At 48.3% G+C, this 16,846-nt stretch overlaps 2 protein-coding genes across 2 annotated transcripts in view; one reads left to right on the forward strand and one right to left on the reverse strand.

Moving 5' to 3' along the window:
* ADAMTS10 (ADAM metallopeptidase with thrombospondin type 1 motif 10) overlaps positions 1-16,846 on the reverse strand; it is a 132,592-nt gene that overhangs the window by 106,436 nt on the left and 9,310 nt on the right. The window lies entirely within an intron of this gene.
* Positions 5,433-16,846, forward strand: part of LOC120391677 (tyrosine-protein kinase ZAP-70) — a 44,517-nt gene continuing 33,103 nt past the window's right edge. The window contains exon 1 of the mRNA XM_039515617.1: positions 5,433-5,593. The gene's annotated coding sequence lies outside the window, so the exon portion shown is untranslated. The remainder of the gene's footprint in view (positions 5,594-16,846) is intronic.

Here is a 16,846-nt window from a genome sequence, read left to right on the forward strand (position 1 = left end):
CTGTGCTGAGATCATGGTCTCTACCACCTTCAGTTATCCCCGTCTACCCAGCTATCCCCTCAGCCAAAAAGCCTTGGACCTAACGTATGCACCAGCCAACATCCCGATCACCTGACTGTACTTTCCCCACACTTCATGTGCCATCTAAATTGTCAGCATCTCAAGTCATGGATTTTTTTATGTTTGTACAGCACCCAGCACAATGAGGACCTGCTTGGGACCTTTAGGTGAGCAGCAGCAGCAGCAACTCGCGCTCCCAGCACCCTTTGCCACCCAAAAGTTGCAGGGCTGAGCCCTTGCAAGTGAAACTGACTACCAAAAAAAAGTGAAACTCACATCCTTGATTTTCATAGCCTGAGCTGAGAGAAATGCAAAAAGGAAGCAAGCTAACAGCACCAATAGGGAGAAATAGATCCCATTTTTTAAAAAAATGCGATCAGTTTCATTAATCTCAGGTATTCCTTGTCATGGAGGTGATTAAATGTGTTTGGTGCAGGTCACTTGACGTCACCCGAACTACACCTCCAAAGTTGTATTGTCACTAGGGAGAACAAAGACCCAGTCTGGAAGTGTTATCGAATGACCAATGGCTTTGACAGCGTGGCCGGAAGGGGACGTGGCTTATTGCCCCGGCCTAATGGGGGCTTTGAACAAGGACATATGTGCAGGCTAATACCATGGAGAGAAAGGGCCCTTGGCTGAGGCTAAACAGGCAATGACTGGCTCAGGCTGACAGTAAGGTTGGTATGTTCAATCACCCTCCGGACCCTGTACTGTGCAGCATCCTGCACGTAATAACACACTGAGATGGCAGTAGTCCCTTGCGCACACTGAAATTCAGCTTGATGGTTCACTTCCCTCATGTGCAAATACCTCCATTTTTCCTGTTATACAAAGCTGGCTTCCTTCCTCTGCGTCCTTTGATCAGTTCCCAGGAAAGGATTTCAGCAACACTGGGACCCTTTAAGAACACCCCTTACCGCAGCGCCCTTTGGGATAATCAGACCAAAGCCTGACTCTGATCTCCCAATGTATATCGGGAGCGGCTCCGTTTCCACCGGTGTGTGCAATCAGAGTGAGTTGACAGGCCCCGAGGCCTGGTACTTATGGAATGCTATGGTACTTATACCGTCTCAGTTACCAGAATCTCTACGCACCTCGTAATTGTTAATGGATTTATCCTCAACACCCAGCAGGTAGGACATCCCCATTTCATAGACGGGGAACTGAGGCCCAAAGAAACAATGTGATTTGCCACCCAAGCCTCCCAAACCCCTGGCTAGTTCCCCAACCACTAGGCTTCCCTTCCTCACCTCATCAGCCTGTTGATTTTGAATCCAGATGACCCGGTTCCCCTGAGTTTTTTTGTGCGTTACTTTTTCCCCCATGAGGCCCTGATTCATGGATATCATCTTGTCTTCCTCAGCTGGCCAAAGCATAGATATCGATGCACGTGGACGGTCTCCTGGGGCAACTTGAGAGGACGCTGGGTTGTTAAAAATCCAAGAATCTGCAGGAGGCCAGACCCAAAGCCCACGAGATCCAGTGGACAGGCTCTGGCTGAGGCTGTTGGACACGGCAGCTAATCCAGCCGCGTGCATCCTTAATCATAGTTCTGGCCTGAAGCGCACTGAATTAAGGAAGGCGTCTCAGCTCTCAGTGGTGGCAGAGAGAACTGTTTTAAGGCAACAGAATGGGAGGTAGCAAGGCTGATTTACACAGCGTCGCTGGAGACGGTGATTTATAAAGCACAAGACAGAGGAGGGTGATGGGCAAACATATGGGAATCATTTATGGATTATATTGATGGGTCTGGGATTAATGTATGAAAATATGTCACCCTGCTATATTTTGTTGGAAGGCTTGCAGGACTGTGAACATTTCTTGCTAAAGTATGCATTCTGCTGCCAAGTTCTGGATGTATGTTTCTGTCATCTTGTTGCAGGGGCTGTGGGACTGACTGGTGTGGTTGTGATGTGTTGTGTAATTAGGGCTTAGACAGTAACTGGGCTGTGAACGTGTTTGCAGAGACATGAGCTCTGTGTGTGTGTGTGTGTGTGTGTGTGTGCGCGCGTGCGTGCATACACACCACTGTCCTCTCCTGGAGGAATCAGAATTGCCCAGCTGTGCGTCAGAAGTACACATACCCCCAGAGGGTACGCAGAGCTCTTCCAGGGGGTCCATCGACTCATCTAGATATTTCCCTATTTTAGACAAAAAGCACTAACGAAGTCAGTACAAATGAAAATTTCATACAGACGACTTGTTGATGCTGCTCTATATACACTGTACTTGGAAACATAAGTACAATATTTATATTTCAATTGATTTTTTTCATAATTACATGGTAAAAATAAAGTCATCAGCAATCGTTCAGTAATGGTGCGCTGTGACACTTCTGTATTTTTATGTCTGGTTTTGTAAGCAAGTAGTTTTTAAGTGAAGTGAAACTTGGGGAGTACACAAGAGAAATCAGACTCCTAAAAGGGTACAATAGTCTGGTTGAGAGCCACTGTCCTATACTACCGAGAGATATCCCTGGCTTCCCTTTAGTGCAAATTCACTGCTTCCTTGGTAAGCAGGAAGATCTGGGTCCTATCCCTACTGAGGCTATGAAGTTTTGAGTGGGGATGCTATGCAGCGTAGCAGTCCTGTGTTTAGTGTTAAACCTTTAATATAGGCTGGTGGTCACAATCTCATGCTGCTGCAGAATTAAATGTGAGAAAAGAAATCCCAGATTGAAACCTAGCAATAAAACCCCATGGGGGCGGGGGGTGGTGGTGAGGAGAAACATTCATGGGTAGCTGGTCTGTCATATGCTTTCCGTCCTAGGACCTTGTTTGCACGCATCCGAGGACCTTAAAACATCAGTGGATTAAACCTCAAACTACCGGACCAGTGTATCTCAACATTTTCCATACCTGCACCCTCTCCCCTCTTCCATACCGGGACTCCCCCCGGAATCACCCTCCAAATCTAGCTGGGATATAGCTCGGACCAATCTGAGAAGGGCAGGGTGGTTGTGACCCGCCCAGGTTCAGAACCCCTCCACTAAACATCTCAGCCCCCTTCCTTAAACAGACAGAAACCAAACCCAGGAGTTATTTGACCATGTCGGTCACTGGGGAGGCCCAGGCTGGTTTTCGTATGGTGGAAGGGACTATGTGCCCACTGCCCTCTAGTGGATTGAGTCAGATCTGTTCAGAAGCTTGTGCTGCCCTCTGTGGAAGGCGGCCTATGAAGAGGACCAAATCCCAAATACAACTAAGAGCCAATGCAGCATCTCCTACATCCTCAAAGGCTGGGATTTTGGAGGCAAAAGGTGCTAAGCTCTGTTCCCCACACCGTGACTGTGGTGTAGACAGGGACTTTGCGGCGCGCCTTTTCAGAGAGGGCTCAACAAAGCCATCTGAAGGAGGAACAGGATAAACCAAAATGCATCCACAGGACCAAGATTTCCAAGGCAAGGAGCCGTTGCCTCCTTCAGCACCGGTGGGGCTCTGGGGGAACCAGGATGTGAAATACCTGCAGCATGCTCAGTGAAACGGCAGCAAGGGGATTTGTGAGCCAAAGGACTGGGACCGTTATCCTGGGTCTTTTCCATGCAGCAGCACGGAAGATGAACAAAGCCAAAGCTTGGTCACTGTTCTGAGACCACGGAGAAAGAAGCACTGAGCAGAATGAGATCCTCCCGACGTGCCTTCTGGGTGCTCGCAATGAGCTACTGTTATTACTGCTACCGCCTGTAAAGGTACATAGAGCTTTTCTCATAAGGAGGCGAGGTCTGCCTGCTGACAAATAGAGTCGAGATGGCTGGATGGGTAATGGGATGTGGGGCCTTTCACCTCTCAGACAGGGATTTACAGCCAGTGCAGGGGTAACCCCAAGTCTTTCCCATCTGAGGCTGATCAGCCTGAAATGGATTTGGTGGATCTCAGATCAGCTCTTAGTGGACAGGTGTGACGTTATTGACATGAACTGTAACCATATAGATCATTGTGGCAACCAAGCTCCTGTCGTGGCACCAAATCTTGTATAAAGGGGGTCAAATAAGGTGTCTAAGACCAGGTTGTGGTTTGCTGGTTAGGATTATGCTCTCTGTGTGCATGAGTCATTTTTGTATTTAAAGTTATAGGTATTGGTTCTATACTGTCTGTATTTCAAACTTGTGCTGTGCTTCTGGGTTACACCCCAGACAAGTTGGTGTCAGCTCTGCCTAGCCTGCTTGATGGCCCATTAAGGGCCATCAGCTACACAACGGACCCACTGAGAGACAGCAGATACACCTTGTGACTCAGCAAGACATGCAGGGACATGCCTCTAGGCAGAACTCTGAGGTTTTTCCATGCCGTGTGATGGACAGCTCGTCCTTGGGACAAAGAAAGCAGAGACCCACATGGCAAGAGACTATAAAAAGCTGCTGCAGCTCCTCCATCTTGTCTTCAATCCTGCTTCTTACCTCGGGAGGGACTTTGCTACAAACGGAAGCTCTACACAAAGGACTGATGAGCCATCCCAGCTGGGGATGTTCCAGAGACTTGATTTGAACCTGCAGTTTATTCCATCACTGCTACAAGCCTGAACCAAGAACTTTGCCATTACTGTATGTAATTGCTTCCATTTAACCAATTCTAGCTCTCACCTAGATCTTTTACCTTTTATGAATAAACCTTTAGATTCTAAAGGGTTGGCAACAGCGTGATTTGTGGGTAAGATCTGATTTGTATATTGACCTGGGTCTGGGGCTTGGTCCTTTGGGATCAAGAGAACCTTTTTTCTTTTACTGGGGCACTGGTTTTCATAACCATTCATCCCCATAACGAGTGGCACTGGTGGTGATACTAGCAAACTGGAGTGTCTAAGGGAATTGCTTGTGACTTGTGGTTAGCCAGTGGGGTGAATCCAAAGTCCTCTCTATCTGGCTGGTTTGGTTTGCCTTAGAGGTGGAAAACCCCCAGCCTTGGGCTGTAACTGCCCTGCTTTAAGCAATTGGTCCTGAATTAGCACTCTCAGTTGGGTCCCGCCAGAACCAGCGTCGTTACAACGGGTGTCAGATCCCAAAAAGCCATTAGTGGGGCAATACAAATGGCCCTTTCCTGGCGGTCTCAGTGGAGCGGCCAGGCGCAGATTCCCTGCGCTCTAGCCCCCCAGTGATTTCCAAGTGAAGGGCTGTGGCATGTTAGCAAGGTGCATTTGTGCCAAAGGGCCCATTTCCCGGATGGCATCTGCTCCGTGGATGAACTTTGCTCCCCAGGCAGGGCACATTTGATTTTCTTTTCCTCCGTACCAGGCAGTTATGCAACCATGTCGGGCTGGTTCTCAGAACTCTGTACCCCTTCAGCGCTGCGGAGTTTTTTTCTCTTCTTTCCTTTCCTGTCTTTGCGACAAGGAAATAGGTCACATTTCAAAGAAACCTATAGGCGGGGGTTTGCGAATGTCAGTCAGCAGAGGGGATGGGATGTGGCCTGTTTCCCTCTCGCTCTCTTCTGAAGCCATTACGTTGCTTTTACACCCAGGAATATCGTTCGCTTTCGTTCTGCGTATTTGATGTAAAGAAATCCAGCCGAGACCCTCGCCCCATCTGCAGAGTCAGGTAAGCTACAGTGTGTGGTCCCTTCTCCTTATATCTTTCTCTACATCCTCAGAGCACTGAGGGCCTGTTAAGTATCACTGCAAATGCACTGAGCCCGATTCACCGCTGCATGGCTCCAGTTTCACCCTAGGGTTGGCTCTGTTGATTTCAGGAGTGGTGCAGCAGAACAAAACTGGAGGAAGGTTAGAGTGTTTCAGGCCCTCTGAGTTTTCTTTTAAAACAGAGGGGAGTTAGACAGCTTGGGGTAGGGATTAAAATGGCCTGACATCCTTTTACCCAGTGGCTCTCAAACTTTTCCATACCAGGACTCATCTCCAGAGCCTTTTCTCCCATCTAACTGGGATCTAGCCAGAAGCCCTGGTCCCAGTTAGCAATACAGGAATGACAGCATGGCTGAGATTCCCTGACACCTGTTCACGAACACCTTTAAAGAGGGGGCCTTCGTAGGCTCTCCACCTACAAATATCGACATAAACTATACTCCACAAGACAGGCTGTTGGCAAATTTTCATCTATTTCCCTAAATTTATTTGCCATCTCATCTTGCTCTGCACTTGTCTAGTGAAGACAGGCAACATTGCAAAATCCCATCAATTCGAGCTTGGTTATGGAAAAAAATGGAACGAAGGAAATTTGAGGTTAAGTTTCCAGAAACCTTTCTTAACGGTCAGATTTGTTAGACCGTGGAATAAGCTCCCAAGGGAAGCAGTGGAAACCCCATCAAGGTGGGTCAATTATAAGTAGATCAGGACAAAGATCTGGAGAAAAGATCACAGGGAAGGCTCCTATCTTGGCAGGGGGGTGGGATTAGGTGATCTAAGCAGATTTTTGTCATCCGTGCCTGATTTCTGTATTTTTTCCATTCATCATCCTTTCTCCACTGGTGTGGAGGAGTGGCAAAGCTTCCTGTATGCCATGCTGATATTCCTGTAAAATGCTCTGGCCTCACAATTGAGGAAGACACAATTTCATAAACAAATAGGCATGAGGCCACAATTGCATTAAGTGTTAACTTGGGGGTTTTATGACATTTTATAAAGGTTCTTTTCCACCAAGACAAAACATGACAAGGTCACTCCTGTCCTTGGGCACCTGTCTTTTAACCAACCAATGCCCTGGGCACATTTGTCCTTTAATTGGCCAATGCCTGGGAAATGAAGGAGCGGGCAGAGGGTTTTCTTGGTTACCTATCTCTGCTGCAGCCTCTGTGCTGGGACCTGTTACGAGCAGATGTCCCACTGAGAAGTCAGCCTGTAATCATGACGTTCATGGGACCCGGGTTAAGGGCCATGTCACGTTTCGCACTGCGTCCTGGGTACGTCAGGCAGCACCGAAGTGGCAAAGGCTTGGGAAGATTGGCTTGGCTCAAGAATGGCAGTAAATATCTTAGCAAGGCTGGGTCTTGACTAACACAAACCTTGGCCGCATGGGGCCAGCAGCACAGGAAGCAAAGAGGTCAGGGACTGGCCAGGCCATTGGAACTGAACCATTTGTCACCCCTAATGATGGCCTTGTAGGTCAGGGTTGAACCATTTTACTGGGGGAGGAGTGGGGGCGGGAAGAGAGAGAAGCTTGTATTTGCTGATATCCATCTAGGTGAAGACCTATGTAAGTGTGTTGCAGGACACCGGTCTTGGGGCCACTGGGATGTGGCTTTCTAGACAGAATGTGGGGAATCAATATGAAATAACTTGAAATTCCACATATGTTGTAGAGCACCTGCTTTTCTATGAACCGTTGTTAATCCCAGCTACCATCACGAAGTATTAGACAGACTGCAACATACGGACTGTCAGCATTATGACTTCTGCTGCATAGTGTATCATGTGTCTGTCTGGGATCATTCCCTCTGCCTCCCAGTGGTTAATCTGTATTTTTAAATTTAGTTCATCCTGACTAATTATCATCAATGATTTCGTTTCTATTGCAATACCACCCCCAGGCCCTGATCGAGGGCCCATTTGCAAGGCACCTTACATCCTTGGAAGGAAACGTTGGTCCCTGACCCAAAGAGATTATGGTCTAGGAAACAAGTACAGTAGAACCTCAGAGTTATGAACACATCGGGAATGGAGGCTGTTCAGAACTCTGAATTGTTCGTAACTGAACAAAAACATACGGTTGTTCTTCAAAAAGTTTACAACTGAACCCTGACTTATTCAGCTTTGAAACATTACTATGCAGACGAAAAACGCCGCGTTCCCTTTATTTTGATAGTAGTTTACATTTACCCAGTACTGTACTGTACTTGCTTTTTTTTGATCTCCGCTGCTGTCTGACTGTGCACTTCCGGTTCCAAATGAGGGGTGTGGTTGACCGGTCAGTTCGTAACTCTGGTGTTCATAACTCTGAGGTTCTACTGTAGATACAAGCAGCCGGTATGGGGGAGGGGAGAACGAGGTTCATGTCACTTATTCATTAGTTGCAGCGGGAGAAAAGAAGGAATGCTAGACGCTCTCCTGGAAAGGACAGGTCCTAAAGGAGGAGGATGGGCCAGTGGTTAGAACATCAGCCTAGGTCTTGGGAGATCAGAGTCCAATTCCCTGCTCTACTCCAAACTCCCTGTGTGAGCTTATATCAGACACTTGGTGCCTCAGTTCTCCTCTGAAAAAGGTGGTGAACAGCCCTGCTTTACCTCAGAGGGGGGCTGTGAAAATAAACATATTAAAGATTGTGGGGGGCATGGATACTGCAGTGATAGAGGCCAGCTAAGTCCCTAAGATAAATCTGCATTGTCTAGTGATACTGATCTTTCAATGCCTTTTACCTCACACACTGCACTGGGATTGCTTCAGCTACCGATGAAATGCAGCTCGCTCTGGGGTGAAACAGCAACCGTTCTTAACAGAGCACAAAACTCAGCAAGTGAATGATGCCATGTGAAACTGCAGGGAGAGGCAGAAAAAATGTTCTTATCCAAGTGGATATTTTGCCACGTACATGGTGGTTAAATACCCCTGTTTATGTAAGAATCACCATGGATCTTTGATGACCACACATGATGGCCCAGGCGATGCGCCTTTTCTGAAAGTCTCCACCCCTAGCATCCCTACTGCCCCGGAGGAGCATGGGCAGAGGGATCCAGAGGGAACAGGGCCTCCTAGTGAACTGGAAATGCCAGTTCATGAGCCTAACGTCCCTTAAAAATCTCCCAGTCCAGTACTGACCCAGCCCAGGGGGACGTAGCTTTCAGGCCTGACCACTATCACAGCACATGCCCTCACTCTGCGCATGGGCCAACGAGATGTAACAGAAGCACCCTCAATGTTAGGAGCTCGAAGCTCCCTGCCATTTTTAATGTGTTGCCTCCAGCTAGCTGCTAGCGTGGAACTGGGTGGTAATCGGCTGTCATCTCTGGGCAGTACGACAACTCAGACAGGCTGGTTATTTGTCTGTCAGACCATCAACTATCACAAAGCATTTTACTATTTCAAAGTATCCCCGAGATCAACTAGGTAGGGTTGCCGCGATGACAGTTCTGCTGTGGCATTGTCAGCTGTTTGGGCACAGAGGGATCCTCCTCGCTAGGGTGTGGTTTGCAGCACAGGAGGTGGGATCTATGGGGGGATCTGAGATTCCTCTGGGACACCCCATCCCAGACCATACCTAGCCTCTCCCGCTGCTTGTGAAGCTGTGGCTACACGTTGGTGCGATGAGAGCTAGGACCAGTAGGTCTCCTCGAGCTGCGAATCACCCCCCCACCCAGCTCTGCCTGTAGACATACCCTGGGCATGTGCACAACATGCAGCAAGAGGACTGCAGGGCAGACTGGCAATGGGAATTTAGTCCATGAGCAGCTGGGTCTAAGCCTTAAGAATGGCCAATGCGGACAGGAGACCATCCCAATTCAAGGCAGCACGTAAGATTGGCTTCCTGGGGCGTAAGCACAATGAAACGTAAGCACATGCTTAATAGTTTCCCTGAATCAGGGCTAAAAATGTTTCTCAGCCTTTGCCATGCAGCAGATGTTAAGGGCTGGATACTTCAAAATTCAGCATCCAAGCCACTTCCACAAATGATGGGCCCCGCCTGCAAAAAATTAACAGTGCGTTTGCACACTCAAAACGGACCCTTTCACACAAGAAACAGCAACTAGCGTACACCAACATCCGTTTTCACGGAGTCACCTGCTTTGCACAAATGCATGCTGGTCTCGTGCAAACATCCGCTTGCATGTCAGTGCCCAGAACGTTTTGCAAGTGCAGCAGAGCTGATGAAGTTTGAACCTTTTCCCCCTGGTGTCTTAATGCTGCCCTCTAAAAAAAAGAGGGGAGAGCCCACGAACGTGTCTTTTAAGCGTGTGCGTTAATGTGAGTTTTACACGCATCTTTGGAGATGAACAAGAAAGGAAAAAAAATCTTCTGCTTAGAAAACGGCGTCAGTGGTATGCTCTCCTCCAGGCTCACAGGGCAACAATTTGGATGTGAGGAGTCAGCCCTCGCAATGACCCGAGGATCTACTGACAGGGGTCCCAGCCTGCATTTAAAGATCACTCGCTACGGGTGTGAATATTAATCAGCTCTTGCACTAATTGTGTTGGCTGCCGATTAAGCTGCGCCTCAACTATAAATTAAGCATATGACTTCAGGGTCTTCAAGGAGCAGCCCCGGTGGGCTCAGCTGATCTGTTTTTGCTGTTAGTCCCAGCTGATGATTAGTTCTGCGCTGGCTTGCTCTTACGTTTGCCCCCATTAGAAGCTCAACCAAAATCGAAGCTTTCAGGTCTCTCCTCTGTGCACTACCCATCCCCCACGGCTCCGTAACCAGCCTCAGTATTTCAAAGCAGACTAAGCACAGGAAGTTTGATTCTTATTTATATTAAGGCCCCGTGGTGTAAATGAAAGTCAGGCCCTACATTCGCTGCTGCCTTGAATTGTTCTTAATCTGGCCTCACTGTTTGCAAACCCAGCCCACTAGCGTAGGATTCTTCAAGAGTTCCGAAGGAACCAGCTCCCATTAAATTTCAGTAGGACTGAGTGCCTAACTCCCATAGGCTTTTTGAACATCCCGTCCTTCCATATTATGGCACCTAAATCAATGGCCTGATTTTCAAGGGTGCTGAGCACTCCCAGAGAGACCTGGCTGGGCTTTTTTCAAACACAGTGGGTTTTGGGTCAACAAACACCAATGAGTTGAATTGGAAACTTTTTGCGGAAAATGGCCAGTTTCGACTAATTTTATGGCTAGAAAAAGTAGCCAAAAAAAGTTTTCAAATGGTCAAAACAGAACATTTCAACATTTATAAACAAAAATCTCCAGCGTTCCAGTTTAAAATGACTTTTCCTTTCAAAATTAAAAATGAGACTAACAATTTAAAAAATAAAAACTGTCAAAATTGAAATGACTTTGGTTTGCCAGGAGCTGGGAATGGGCGACAGGGGATGGATCACTTGATGATTCCCTGTTCTGTTCATTCCCTCTGGGGCACCTGGCACTGGCCACTGTCGGAAGACAGGAGACTGGGCTGGATGGACATTTGGTTGACCCAGTCTGGCCGCTCTTATGTTCTTGGGTGTAGTTGTAGCCATGTTGGTCCCAGGATATTAGACAGACAAGGTGCCTGAAGCAATATCTTTTATTGAACCAACTTCTGTTGGTGAGACATCACCTTACCCACCTGTGTCTCTCTATCTGAAATGAAACATTTCAATTGACTTGAACATTCCCCTCCTGACATTTTTGAGATTTGGCCTTTTTGTCCCAATTCCGGTTGGGAAAGTTTTTTGATATATTGAAAATTTTCACAGGACGGGGAAACCATTTTTCATCCAGTTCTCCTCACAACTCCCACATAGGCTGGGATGTCAAAGGAGCCGAAGGGAATTAGGGGCCCATTGACTTTCAGTGGGATTCAGGTGCCTAATTTCCTTATGGTATGGCGACAATGCAACAAAACCACCGCAGCAGAGAGTCTTAGAGCCTGGGTTTCATAGTCCAAATGGGGAATGTCTCCACTGCTATTTTTAACCCCGGAGTGCAAGCTCAAGTCAAGACCTGGGACTCCCTGCTGCAAGGCATTTCTCCGGGGGAGGCCTATCATTCAAGCACCAGACCAGGTGCAGGAGAGTTCTTTGGGTTTATAACTAATCAGGGTCACGTTCACCAGTACGCGCTGGCTGCTTTACCGTGCTCTGCTGACACAAAGGAGCCATGAGCCTGGGGAATTGACCAGCTAAAGTGGATTTATAACTGCTGGGGCAGTGCAAAGCAGTTGGAGTGCAGGGGGGCTGGAACAATTTGTATAGTGGGGGGGGGGGCTGAGAGCCATCGAACCAAACTGTGAACCCTGCATATGATGGAAACCACTTCAAGCCAGGGGGGTATGGTAGCATCCCCAGTTCCAGCGCCTCTGCGGGACTGCAATGGTGAATATGGCCATGCATCTTTATTCAACTTTTCTCAAGTTCCACAAGTGCACGGATAATACATGAACGAACAGGCACAAAGTCAGCTTGGAAGTTCAGCTACTGTCCAATGGAAAACGCATGGTTGGCTGGTGCTGGCTAAAAATCTTCCCTTGGATTTTTTTAAAGACATTTAATGCTCCTAGGCCAAATTCTGCATGGGAATCTGACAGTAAAACATTACTTTGGTGGTAGCTCATCTCAGGTCTGATATTGCTCCCATCAAAGGGCATGGCAAAATTCCCAGTGGCATCAATGGAAAGTGGATCCTGGTTAAATTTCCTTTGGTTGCAGGACAATACGACTTATTTTTCAAGAGCCAGAAGGAAGTGTCACATCTGCCCTCTGGAGCAGAAACATTCACACAAGCTCTGCCCACTTCACTGCAGTTGTGAACCCAGGAATTTGCACGTTTGACCCTGGCCTTACATGATTTTGGGCCTTTCTTGCAAGGGGCTTAGCCCCCGCAGCTCCCACCGACTTCCCCCGATCCTGCGGGAGTGCCGCAGCTGGGCCTGCACATGCTACTCTGCCCACAGGCCAAGACGATCCAGAATCTCACTCCTGGGCCATGCAGCAGCAGGAGGCTGAGCAGGGGCCATGCTTGCAGAGATGAGAAAGATAGCAGCAGGGGCGCTGGAACAATTTCTACAGTGGGGGGCTGAGAGCCATTGAACCAAACTGTAAAGCCTGTATCTGATGGAAACCACTTCAAGCCAGGGGGTGCGGCAGCGCCCCCGGTTCCAGCACCTATGGAGCAGGTAACAGATCGTTGCTGGCAGCAACCCACTGAGCTTTTAAAATGGGAGGCATGTGTAACCCATGGCTGCTGGATGTGGTGCTTTGTCCCCCTCTAGTGGCACTTAGAGCAGTAGCGCTCCAGCTTTCCGGACTCCTGTCCCCCTTTCAGGAGTCTGATTTGCCTTGCGGACCTCCACGTCTCACCTCACTTCAAAACGACTTGCTTACAACATCAGACGCAAAAACACACAAGCGTCTCAGTGCACTCGTACGGAGAAATTGCTGACTCTCTCATTTACCCTATCGTTATAAAATAAATCAGCTGGAATATAGATTGTACTTACATTCTAGTGTATAGAGCAGTATAAACAACTCACTGTCTGGATGAAATTTTTGTTTGTACTGGCTTTGCTAGTGCTTTTTATGTAGCCTGTTGTAAAACTAGGCAAACGGCTAGATGAGTTGCTGTACCCCTTGGAAGACCGCTGCATACCCCCAGGGGTACATATACCTCAGTTGAGAACCACTGATCTAGAAATTAATGAGTCTGCTGCAGCTCTGGCTAAGAGCCCCGTGGCTTTTAGCTCACGCAGTAGAGACTGATGCCCGAAGCTCCATAGACCTCAGGTTCAAGCCCACCTGCTGATTCCTGGAGTCTGTCAGTGTTACTGCCCAGAAGTACATGTGACACCCATGGGCAGCAGGGTTCAAAGCCTTTACCAGGCAGTGCAGTGCTGAAGGGACAGTTGCACTGTGGGATTGTTGTCGGAGGACTGCTCATACTGGTACTTCTACGTCCACATCGGCACTCTGCTGGTAGAGGGTTGTACGTTGCTCGGGAGTAGGGGAATAGCTGTGTGAGCAGGACGCAGAATTAAGTGTGGATGCATGCAAGGCTGTGCCAACTAACACTACCTGCACAGACCAGACCTACACCCCTGATCCTGCAATTGCTAGGATGCGGGTGGACTGCAGCTAGGATGTTAATCTGGAGCCTAAGGGAAGCCGGGATGGTTTACGGGCGGGGGTAATTATGCAAAAACAGTCCAAGCCGGATGCACGTAGCTGCAGCACCTTGGGGCAGTGCCTGTCTCTTCTATCCCAGTACATTATTAATTATTATGATTATTATTATTCTCTCTTGCTATATAAATAAATGCACCTTTTATCCTGAAAGACCCCAAAGTGCTTTGCAGAACGAGTAATCACTTCACCTGCCTCTAAGGTAGTGCACAGCCACATGACAGAGACATGTCGGGCAGCCAGTAAAGAAAAATACTGAGTGAATGTTTCTGAAATACAAATTTCCCGTGGTATCTGGTATAATCTACCCTGAATCTGTCTGTCAATGGGAAAGGACCCCTGGCTCTCAAGGGCCCTTCTTCTCTAGCTCCTTCCAGGGCTCTCCAGCTGGGAGCGCTGAAATATAGCGAGTTTTCACAAAGAGGAGGAGAGGAATTAACACTCCCCTTGACACATACTGAAAAATCCTTCAAAACACAAGGGTTAAAACCAAAGCAGGACATTGCACCTTCCATTTCATCTGCAGCGAGACTTGGCAGGGCTGCTTGCAGAATTCCACAAGGCCCAGTCGGGAGATAGATTCTACGGGATGAGCTGGATTCTTCCAGGGGCTCCTGGAACGATCCCAATTCAGACAGCGTTCGGGGTAAGCAAACCTCCGCAGACTGCATAGTAAAACCACTGAGCCTGCAGATTCCTGTTATCCATTAGCCGCCAGTATCTGGACAGTTGCTGGCCATTAGTGAAAATGTTAACGAATCTCGACTTTTCAGGAGGATTAGCACCAATGATTATTCAGCCAAAAATGTACCATCCCAAAGTGCTTAGAAATCTTTTGTGTGGGGCAAAATCATTGTGGAGGAAGAATGAAATGACAAAGAGCAGGAGAGGGGAGATGAACAGCTCATCAGGTGGGATACGGGGATGGTGCCCATCGCCTATAGGGCATGGGTTCAAATCTTGTACTGGTCCAGAATGAATGTCTGGTGGCATGTGTGAAATTAATGTGGTGGGTTGATCTGATTCTACCCTCCCTGAAAGGTTTTGGCTTCTGTTAGACAGCAGGTGAGACTAGATGATCGTTAGGGTCCCATGAGACCATAAAATTGATGAATGAATACGTTTATTTGGACTTTCCAAATGTTTTTGACAAAGTCCTTCAAGAGGCCATTAAGGCAACGTCTCGTAAGAGACTATCCAGACTGGTTCATCCACCCCTGCTTCTCATGACGCCAGTGGTGTCAATTTTAAAAAGGCAAAGACAGATTCATCACATTCTCCCTGCCTTTCTGTTACTCCGTCTCCCTCCCTCCCGTCGTTCTGCTTAAAGCGCCTCCGACGGCACGTTTCACCAGCAGACCAGACTGGAGCCTCTTCGAGGTCACTAGGGCAAATGGAAAACCGAGAAGAATTTCTCATTTCAACAATGTGACACTTCACAGTGAAAGTCATAACCTCCCCCTTCCCTCCCCCTGCCCCGAGATGTTTGTGTGGAAAAAGCTGAGACGCTGAACATTTCGTGTGTATAAATGCACATATATGGCCTGTTCCTTATCTGGAGAGATTGTGATCACACACAGAGCGCGAAACCAGAAGTGAGATTAGGGTGACCAGATAGCAAGTGTAACAAATCAGGATAGGGGGTGGGGGGGCAATAGGAGCCTATATAAAAATAGCCCCCAAAATCGGGACATCTGGTCCCCCTAGGTGAGCTGTCAGCATGGCCATATGATCATTATTTAAAGCGTGCTTTGGTTTTTTAAGTGAATTTGGCATTGGACAAAGGTGCCAGCCTTCTTGAACCCTGAGTTGGTGGGTGGAGCCTACCAAAACGACAACCGTCCCACCCCTCAAATCAGGGAGGGGCCACAGAGTCCAAAAAGCAACAGATTATGGAGGACAACGAATGTCAAGATAGGCAAGGGGGTGCAGGTCACAGAATCAAAACAAGCAATGCAGAGGGGGACACCGGGCAGAGAACAGGTCCAAAGGACACTGCCCAGAGGAACTCTGCCCGGGCACATGAATGAACAAGAGACTGGCTAAAGGCCCCATGGTTATAAAGAACTGCATCCCCTCCTCCCCCAATCCAGCTTCCTCCTTCTGGACTGAGGGGTGCCAGAGACGGCTGGGGATTTTCAGACGCGCGCAATGCTGTATGCAGCTCTTGCTGAAGTCAGGGGGAGTTTTAACCTTGATGTTACTGGGTGCCGAATTAAGCCAATGCTGAGTGCTTTTGAGAATCGGACCCCAAAGTCCTCTCTCTATGCACAAAACCACCACCAACCAGGCTGCATCAGGGCAAGCTTCAACATGCCCTCCAACCAACACACTTCACTGTGACCTGGAAGGATTCCCTCAAAGGGCAAGTTCAATCCCCTTAGTCAATTCAGTTCTTGGACTCTCTTCTGGGTGTGTGTTGGGGGGTGTCAACTAGATTGTTGTGTCAACCTAATTGTTGCGATGGGGACGCTAGTCCACTATGAATCAGACCGAGGCAACAAACATATTTCCCCTATGGGCTACCAAACAGCTGTCAGCCTGGAACAGCCAATCATGTCTCATCAGGACTGGTTTCAATCCAGTGACCTGGAGGTGAAAGGCTCTGTGGCAAAAACCCAGTTCCTTGAGCAATAATGTTCCCCCAGGAGAGTTCGTTTTCATGGGTTATTACCAGATGAGCCAAGGAGCAGCCTGCACATTGGTGAAATAACTGGACTTTGCTGGGCACTGCAGGAGGGTGTGGCTGGAGATAGAGGTCTGAGGGTTTGCTGGGGAGAACGTTAACCCTTGACTGCTGATTTTAGCTGCAGCCTCTGTGCGGCAGTAGAATGGGGCTGGGACCTGTTATGAGCGGATGTCCGACTGCAAACATGCGGTGCTAACGGCCCCGGTGAGTTTGCCTAGGGTGCCAAGCATGCAGGGCCATGGGGAAAGCTTAGGAAGATTGACTTGGCTCCAGAATGGCAATAAATATCTTAGCAAAGAAGGGTTTGGAGTAACTCAAGCCAGACACCCGGGGCCAGCAGCACAGAGAACGCAAAGGCTAAGGACTGATCAGATCACTGAGGCTGAACTCGATTTTC

This window comes from Mauremys reevesii, linkage group 26 (assembly GCF_016161935.1).
Source record: "Mauremys reevesii isolate NIE-2019 linkage group 26, ASM1616193v1, whole genome shotgun sequence".
NCBI classification, from domain to species: domain Eukaryota; kingdom Metazoa; phylum Chordata; order Testudines; family Geoemydidae; genus Mauremys; species Mauremys reevesii.